This window comes from Cupressus sempervirens, chromosome 9 (assembly GCF_028749045.1).
Source record: "Cupressus sempervirens isolate cs-2001-9-10 chromosome 9, ASM2874904v1, whole genome shotgun sequence".
Lineage (NCBI taxonomy): Eukaryota > Viridiplantae > Streptophyta > Pinopsida > Cupressales > Cupressaceae > Cupressus > Cupressus sempervirens.
Genome location: NC_143126.1, coordinates 390,015,728 through 390,026,289, shown reverse-complemented (window position 1 = coordinate 390,026,289; position 10,562 = coordinate 390,015,728).

Below are 10,562 nucleotides of genomic sequence, written 5' to 3'. Positions count from 1 at the left end.
TGGATTAAGAATATATAACATTTAATGGACATTGTAAATACCATGGGATCAAAATCAATTGATAAGATTTATCATTATAACATCAACAAACATTGTCAAAGTTATTAAAATTGATTGGATATGGTCACAATCTAACACTGAGGAATTTGACAATGTCAATGATTAGATGATGAGAATGATAGTTTAACCTAGTGCTAAGGGACATGATAGTGCTAAGGTTAGATGTGATAGGTTTGATAGATTTCCAAGGCAATGAGGTAATGAAAATGCCTAGGGTTGGACAAATTGTGATTGATTTGAGATATTTGACATGTTTTAGGTCATTAATGGTTGATTTTGGAAATTTTTGGGTTGCTTTGGGATGATTTTGGGTTGATTAGAAAGGATTTTGATGAAGTTGAAATGGTTTTGAAATTATTGGATGTGATTCTAATAATGTTGAAAAGATTTGGAGTTGATTTCTTAAAGTTTGGATAAAACAAGAATTGATTCTAAAATAATCTGCAATTGATTTCAAAGGGGATGTGAGTGATGAAGCATGTTGTCACAATATGTTCAAATAATAGTCAAGTTGGCAAAAAGATCAAAATTAGTGAAATGAGAAAATGGGATGGGTTAGTATAAAAATGTGGTTAAATAGTAGACGCAAGCCATTTTTGAGTGGCTACAACCTAAACCCTAAAAACCCCTTAAAACACTTAGAGCATATATACTTTGCATTTTTGTCACCCAAACACCTCATTTTCCAACTACACCCTTCTAGATACTAAGTGCACACCTTAGGGAAACACTTTGTACTGTTTGGGTATAGTTGATAGTTTAGGTGTGCACTTGGGAGGCAAACAGTCCACTTCAAAATTCCCAATTGCATTTCCATACTTAGGTATCATGTCGGATCTCACAAGGAAACAATCAACTCAAAATCTAGATGACCTATATAAACCCTTTTTTTTTAAAGTTCAAACACAACCAAAAGATCATCCAAGACAAAATAAAACCAAGAAAACTCAACCCACTTTTTGACATGGATCAAACCAAAGTTTTTACAACCATTAATAGTAGACCCTCTAAACATATATCCACCATATAGTAACCCTTAAGAGACAAGAGTAAAAACCCTCAACAATATGTCCACCATGAAATTTCCTCCTAACACTTCCACTACACATGGAATTTTTCAATGGAGTCCCAATTTTGAACCCATATTCATACCTATACCACATTAACATGGAAGTGTGCCTACAACACTCGAGGATGAAAAAACCCATTCATTTGAATTCAAAAAACCTAACATAAGTACCTTTGATCCTTCAAACATACAACCCCTTGACTAGTAATCAACAACTTATTTCATCTTCTCGTTCCATATATTTATTTTTAAGCAGTTTTCCAACCAAATACTTTGGACGTTAATGAAAATACTACATACTTCTTTCAATATTTATGCCAAAGAGACTTGAAAGGTCAACAAAGTCCTTAATAGGAGACTTTGAATCCTTGCTAGAATATTCCAACTTTTTTGTGAGATATTCCAATCCTTTAAAGAACTTAGAAGAAATCTATTGAACCCACTATTCAAATTGCTTTATAACTATTACACAAAATAGATCTCTAGGATAACATATCCAAGTGGTGAACTGACAACTAAAATAACTTCTTTTCCAATATAGTTCCTTTGAGGTTCTCAACCTAATCTCAACACTATTTAGTACTCTGCTCTAATCAAATTCACATCCTTGGTCACATATACAATGAGCATACATCACACTTACCACTAAGAAAATAATCTTTCCTTTATACCTTTTGTAATAAACTAATTGATCTAAATACTTTTCTAATGCATAATGAGTAATATAGGACCTATATAAGATACTACAATACACACTGCATTATATTTATAATTTCCAAAACAAATCCAAATACATATAGTTGTAGGACTAGAAAAAGAGTGAAAATACATAATTGAGAGAACCAAAAATCTCATAAAACAATATTTAAACAATCCTAGTCCAAAAATAAAAGAAACTTAAAGAAAAAGAGAATTAAACAATGAAAAACATCCTATAAGTTGAGCTCCTATGCTCTCCTTTCTTCTCAAATATTTGATGTTGATGTAGCTTGCCTTGACAAAGTGTAACTATAATATGACAACAAGATGATAATCATATGATGATAACAAAATGACAAGATAATGAGAATACTAGGAGAATGTGTTTAACAAAAATAAGTGCACAATGGCTCAATTTATGGTATTTGATGTTAGAAATAGCAAACCAGCAATATAACTAAGAGGGGGGTGAATCAGTTATATATTAATCTTGAGAAAAATTATGTATTCAACCAAGTAAACAACTATCATAAAGAAATGTGCATATGCCATAACATCATATATGTTGACTAGGGAAACCCTTGATCAAAGGGAAAACCGTGATGGGAATGATACCTACAAAATAATGTACTAATTTGAATATTCCTTGTTAGAGGATGGACCTTATTAGGATTCTATTACAACACTTAGTACAAAGAGTCACTATTAGGAGACTTTGAATCCTTGTTAGGAGATTCCAACCTTATTAGGAGTTGTAAAAGGTAGTTGAACCCACTGTCCAAATAGCTTTAGGATTAGATCAACGAATCCACTGTCCAATTGATCTTAGTACTATTTCTTTTAGAATAATAGATGTGAAATAATCTTTAACTTCTTCCTCTATCCAGTACGTTAGACATTTCTTTACCTTTAGATCATGTAATCTGATCTAGAACTCTAAACTCATCAATAGTAACCCTTGAGATTACACATTAGTAGATTACTCTATTCTTTCACAATTGTAGTGCCTACCCCTAGTTCGCATTTTGTTATCATTGCTGAACTCTTTTAGAGCTAGTTTTATGTTGTTGGTTAGTAGCATTCTTTTGAGATTATCAGATATTGTGCTATGGATTCAGTTTATTATGTGATGAGATTACTTAGACTCTACATTTCATGTATGTATGATGATTATTTTCAGTGTTTGCAGTTATTAATGATGATTAGTAAGATGATTTATTATCATATGTGTTTTCTTATGGATACTTACCCCATACTTGCATGTGTATGGTGTGTGTTTGCTTTTGTATGGCATGTCTGATGTGGTTAAGGAAGGGAGTCGTAGTCACCTACTAGTCAGGATCTACACGATGCACCACTTCCTGCCATTACCTATTTAGTTTAGTATATATTGTGCTTGTACATGCGTGGTTTTTATGCAGGTTGCAGGTACCGAGTATCGACTTCTCTGAATTGCCAAGATGAGCGTACCCTATCACATTATCTCAATGATAAGAGAGGGGAGATAAATTCTCAAGTCCAAATCCCAACCCTTTAAGCCATTTGTTCTAATTGAAAATTAGGACAAGTATTTGAGTTGAGTACCCTCCGAATGCATCAGATGACGTAATTCGTGATATAAACCCTTGGTTTGATTTTACATGTATTTTGGCTATGATGGGTTTCATATTTTTACCTTATGAGTCTTTGATGTATTTTCTATTAATTAAGCCTAATTAAAAAATTTAATTAATGGTTTAATTTAATGAAAATTAATATGCTATTTTAATATTTATTTTATTTAATTAATTGGGAAATTTTAATAAAATAAACAATTAAATTAGAAAATAAAAAGTTATAAGTTTAAATTTGGAATGTGACAATATTTATTTTAATAATAATATATTTGTAGTTCATTTTTAAATAAATGACTAAATAATATTAATTTTTAAAGCTAATAAATATTTTAGCAATTAAGTTTTGGAAAATAAAATTTAAAAGTGAAAAATATATTAAAAGATTGTAGATTTCATATGATTAAAATATAAATATATTAAGATTGAAAAGTGGAATTATTAAAGTAAGTGCATGAGATTTAATAAATAAATAAATTAAATTGGAAAGAGTAAAGTAAATATTAAATTAATTAATGTGCATTATTTTAATATTTGCTCACATAGGAGTTGGCAAATTCTCGAGAGTTGTCATGTAGACAACACAGGGGTTTGTACTCTAAGAATGCACAAGTTGTCTACACTTAGAAGTTAGCATTTTATTTGAGCACATGGTGTCTACAACCTTAAGACTCATTTAGAAGGTTGGAGAAGACTCATGCTTGGTTGTTATGCTTATCTTCTAGTTGTATATTGGTTGGAGAAGAGATTTTGAATTATTAATTTGTATATTGAGGGATTAGAGAATGGATGACTTTTAATATTAATTATTTAATGTATATATTAAATAATTTAAGAAATGATAATTTTAAATGAAGAGAATGTAATGTTAATGAATTGACATGGAGTTATTATTATAACATTACTATAAGTGGAATTGTTATGTTATGTATTATTACATAACTTGTCGATTTACCTTAATGGTGTTAAGAGTTAGTCAAATATTAACTAATGAGTATATGGAAGGATTCTATAGATCGAGTATTTATAGTTTGATGAGTTCATTATTTATTAATGTTTGTAAGGACTAGCAAACTATTAATAAATAATGGTTTGAATAGTTATCAATAAATATGATTAGAGTTAATCTAGTGGAGATTATTTAATGATTAAAGTTTTGTAAAAAGATATTAGTTTTTGATTTGAAATATGATTGATTTTTAATCAATTAATTCATTGAGTTGTCAATATAATTATATTATGCGATTGAGATTTATCTTGAAATGACTATCATAAATACGAATTAATTAAGAAAACATTAGTATTCATAAAGAATAATGAATGTGATCTATTAATAAGATTCCCAATATAGCTTTTCATTAAATATTAGCAAGTTATTATTATTGAACTATGAACATGAATATTTGTGTATGGTTGACTTTTAGTTATTATTCATTGGGTTGATGGTTTGGTTGTGAAATTATTAATTAAATCAATTAACTAGAGTTAATTGGATTTAATTAATAATTAAATTATGTAATGGAGATTTAATTGATATAATTCTTTTAATGAGATTGTAGAAATATTGATATCAAGTTGATAGGTCTTATTCTTATGACTTGAATAATGATTTTAGATATTTTAATGGTGAAGACTTAGTAATATATATAATTGAGAATTATTAGAATGATTAAAGGTCAAGGATTGTGAACCGATATTAATTGATCTCTTATTCGAAGAATGATAATTGATCCTCTTATAATATAATGAATAATGATCTTAGAAAAGTTGAAAGGTTAATCAATTAGAATATGGATCATGGTTAAATATAGAGGACAATTTAATTAAAAGTCAATGATGATCAGTTTAGTGAATATTTATCCTTAAGTTATTCTTAGAATGTAATTCTTAATAATGGAAGGATAATGCTATCAAGGAACAATTGGATTGACTTGTAGGTCAAATGATGAAACTTAAGACACTTGAAAGTATACTTACAAACAGAAAACTAGAAACCCCTACACATTATTCAACTATGTGAATTTAGTAAACCAAAACATGTGTATGCATCGTGTATTCTATATACTTCTTGTTTTGGGTTTTGAGTTGACTAGTGTTGACCAGTCTTAGGTTGTTACCAGAGGCTCGGGGGTTATGAGATGTGTTGGCATGTTGATCTTATTTGGTCTCAATCTTTATAAACCCAACCATGGTAATGTGATCGTATGCTCTATGAAATGTTTGTATTTTCTTTTCAGTGTTTATGTGTGAAGCTGAGATGTATGTGTATGAGACACTTGAGCTAATCATTTTGGGTCATCGATCAGTTATCCTTGGATTACTTTCTAGTCGCCATGATGGGACTGAAATGTTAATTTATTTATCGATGATGTCATGTTGTGACATGTTTGACTCAACCATTTTGGAGTCTTCGATCAGTATGAATTTGAGATATTCTTGGTTGCTTGTTGAGAACCAATGGATATTGTGATTTATTTTGAGATATATTTTGGTTATTGAGAACCAATGGATACATATTATCAGTGATGCCTTCAGTTGCCAATAGAGAACTGTTGTGGTCATGATTTTCTATGGATGCTTTTTTAGATGCTCATGGAGATTTGATGATTCTTATCTTGGAAATTTGATGATTCTTATTATGGATATTTGATGCTTTTATGCATATTCGATGATTTTATTATGGATTATCTTTTGTGATTTTGAGATTTATGATTCCATGAGCTTAGGGTAGGTAATCTACTTGTAGTGTCAGGAAGTGGCTTGTAATGGGGGCCGAGGCCCTAAGTGGCTGCCAGGGTAACTCATTATAAGTTTGGTTAATAAGTGATAACATTTACACACTAAATGGGGATTAAATGAACCTAAAAAGATAATTGTTTCAATGTTCTCGCCCATGCCTTGAGCGCTGTACAAGCTAGGATGGGAGTAGTGAGAACGCATGGTTGCAACCGTGCATTCCGTAGTATGCCTCGTCAGTATGAGAGGATACTAGTGGTCGCATGAGATCAGTATGGACCCGTGGAGTTTAGCTAAGTGCCAGGGTAACTTGTACGTGATAAATGCGATGACACTTTTTCGCTTGTAGAGTAGGTTTCCTACATGTCATTGTTGTGCCTCTGAGAATTAGATGTCGGTTTTGTGTGATGGAACCTTTGAGTTAGTATACTTTTAAGATTCCTGGACTGATAGAGATTTGTGCTTTGTGAATTGATAGCCTATTTGGGACTTGAGATTATCTCTTCAGCATGGTTGGAGTGGACCACTTAGGTTCCATGCGGTCGGGTGGTAGTGTTTTATCACTCTTATTATTTGAGATCCGTCTGAGACACCGTGGCTGGAGCATTCTTGGTTGGTATTTATCTTCATTATGATCTTGGAGCATTATGATAGATGATATACCTTATGATGGATGTATTTGTTGCAATTTTTGATCCAATTGTTAATGTAATGCCCATTATCCCTCTGTTCTTTTTTTTATTAGCCTTTGCTTGGCAAGCTGCCGTAAGTTTTCGATAACGATAATCTAAGTTTTTATTCATTTTTGTTTGTATCACTTGATATGGAAAAAACATCTTTTTTTTCTATCATTTTATGATTAGTTAGTTGTTACAATTTAACTATTTCTAATTGGATCATTTTCATTTACTAAATTGATGTAACACTCTTTTTCCTCGTTCTGATGTTTATTTTGTGATACATCTATTCTCGACAGATCAAAATAACTTGAGTCAATATCAATGGCATCACAGTTGCAGTTTGGGTGATTAGCTAGTGATTAGAATATGTTATTAGAAGATAACATATCTTTCAATATTCTATTTAAAAAACGAGTAAAGATGATAACTTATCTATTCCAAATTTTCTTCTATTTTAGACATAGACTGTACTTGTTTCTATTGTTTTGTTGATTGTGATAATCTTAAACAAGTTTAGGGTAGTTTAATTAGTATTCGAATTCCTATTTATCCTGTTCAATTCTGAGCAAAGAAGAAAAGAGAAACAGAATAGATTCAATTTTGAATCTGCTTTTTTTCTTTTCTCAGCATGTTTCTTATATTGATGATTTGCATATGTTAGATGATGGTATCGTATGCTTTACTTTACATGTTAGTAGGATGTTTTAGGAGTGACATTCCTACTATGATAATATCGATGATCTCTTTGGTGCTTTGGAATGTTATGCACGGAGGGATGGCTAGGATCCATGATGGTCTAATGATGCTATTTACAATTGGGAGGAACCATGCACTTAGTTATTTATGTTTGTGATTTATGGTTATCTCTTATGATGGATGTTTATATCTTTTGTGATGATGTATTATGTATGATATGTGGTTTCATTTATGTTATTGCATCATGGATTAATATTGGATGATGATGTAGTTTATTTATATGAATGTATATTATTTTAAGCTTATCATACCTTGTAACATGGCTAGGATCCACGATGGTCTAATGATGCTATTTACGATTGGGAGGAACCATGCACTTAGTTATTTATGTTTGTGATTTATGGTTATCTCTTATGATGGATGTTTATATCTTTTGTGATGATGTATTATGTATGATATGTGGTTTCATTTATGTTATTGCATCATGGATTAATATTGGATGATGATGTAGTTTATTTATATGAATGTATATGGTTTTAAGCTTATATGAATCATTTCTCTATTATGCAATATGTACTAAGGCCTGTTTCAAGAGTTTCTGACATAGGTTCAAACTGATATGCACTAGCTCATTCATCCAAGAAAAAATAAAAAATCTCTGCTATGGAAGTGGCAGGCTCATTTACTATGTCATTTTCATCCATCTCTAGGATAGGATAATTTATATTGATGGAGTTGAGGTTGTAAGATTCGGTGTGATGAAGGGCTTGAGGTTCTGCTCTAATTGAGGCATTGGCTCCATATCTCATCTTAAATGACATATATGACCAATCAGCAGATATGAATCAGCAGATGATTGAGCTAAACTAAAATATAATTACAAAAGGACACTTGTATATTGTTTAAAAACATTGGATTTATCATTGTTATTTCATAAGGATGTGATGTTAGATGAATGGTTGATTTAGATGTAATTCAACATTAAGGGATCTTTAAAGAATGTAATTGTTATGTTATGTTTACTTTCAATTGGATGTTACTATTGCTTCCGCAAATGTTATGAATGGTTTATATTTCATGGTTGAAAAAAAAAAAAAAAGTTGTTTGGCAAACTTAGTGATATTTTAGATTAATTCTTTGGATCCCTTGGCGGGGCATTACAACAATTCATAATTCTTCTTTGCTTCTTGATCTCCAAAAATGATAATCTAAAACTTGGAAAACATCTTTCCTTTATACCACACTCAATATTAATTCCTTGAATTGGCTCACCAATCTCAATATTAATTTCTTGAGTCAGCTCCATACTTTATTATAAGTTAATTAAATGAAATACACATTTAATTAATGTTGTCAGCTCACGGTTATACACAATCTTTCACACTTTCTAATGTCATCATTGTATACTAGCTTTGGTTAACTATGCAACCCTTCATTCCAAATAAAATGTCATATATCAATCATACAATAGAAACTATTTTTACATTGCTCACTTTCCCTATAGTTCTCTATAAATCATTAATAACTTTTGTACACAGTCAATTCAAGTTTTGTGCACTTTCTCACATGTGACATACATGTTGTAGTATATGTTGGTAACTGCACATGAGCATATGTACAATGTATTGTCCTTAATACAAAAATCACAGTCTAGTACTCTATAAATTTTACTATCTTATTACTATGTTGTCATCAATAAAAAACATAATTATACATCATGTCAATGTTCTACAACACTCCCCCATAGTATCAGCATACATGCTAACAATCTCCCCCTTTGGCATTGATGACAACATAGATGAAAAACATCTAGTTCCAAGAATACCAATAAGTTTCTTCATCACTCAAATTTCTTAATACATATCTTTTTTATTGCAACTCCCCCATAGTACAAACTTTCTCTAATGTTTTTCATGTCACTCTCTCCCCTATTGACATCAATGTCAAAGATTATACATAAATTGATCATACAACAATCTATTAGCATGACCACAAGCTAATCTATTTCTTTACAACTTTTGCATATAGTTCTATAAACAACACAAGTGTCTAAAGACACTATTGCACACCAATTACCTATTTCCAAGAGTCCTCAACTAACTCTGTTCATCATAGATACTCCCCCATGAGGAAGCATCAACATACAATCCAGTCTAACAATGGTGCTATATACCTTGGATTGATGCACATTTGGCATCTTCTATTCTGAGCTAGGTAGGGGCATAACCCCAAGCATACCTTTTAGATACTCAAATGTATTCTTTGGCAAGGCCTTTTTAAAAATTTCTACAATCTATTCCTTAGTATTAATGTACTCCAGTCTGATTTCTTTCTCAGCAACTTTCTCTCTCAATACATGATATTTTATGGCAATGTGTTAGTCTTAGAATGCAAAACAAGATTCTTAGACATGTTAACCATGCTTGTGTTATCACAATAAATTATAATAAGTTTTGTGAATGTAATTCCAATATCCTTCATCATCTGCTTCATCCATATGACTTGATTATAGTTATTTTCTACTACAACATATTCTGCCTCTATAGAACTTTGTGAGATACAATTTTGCTTCTTTCTAAGCCAAGAAACTAGTCTTCCTCCAAGGAAAAATGCTCTTCCACTAGTGCTTTTTCTATCATCGCTATCTCTAGCCCAATCAACATCTGTATAAGTACAAAGAGTAAAGTCATTACTTCTATCATACCAAATTCCATAATCTAATGTTCCTTTTAGATATTTGAATAACCTTTTTACCACTCCATATTGATATTCTTTAGGATTAGCTTGAAATTTGGCCACAATTGTGACTGCATTAGCTATATCTGGTCTGCTATGAGTCAAATACTACAATCCTCCAATCATAGATCTGTAATTCTTTTGTTCAACAGTAGGTGTCGCATCCTTTCTTGATAACTTGTGATTGGTTACCATAGGAGTTCCAATAGGTTTACAATCTTCTAGACTAAATCTTTTCAACAAATCTTTTAAGTACTTGGTCTAAGAGATAAA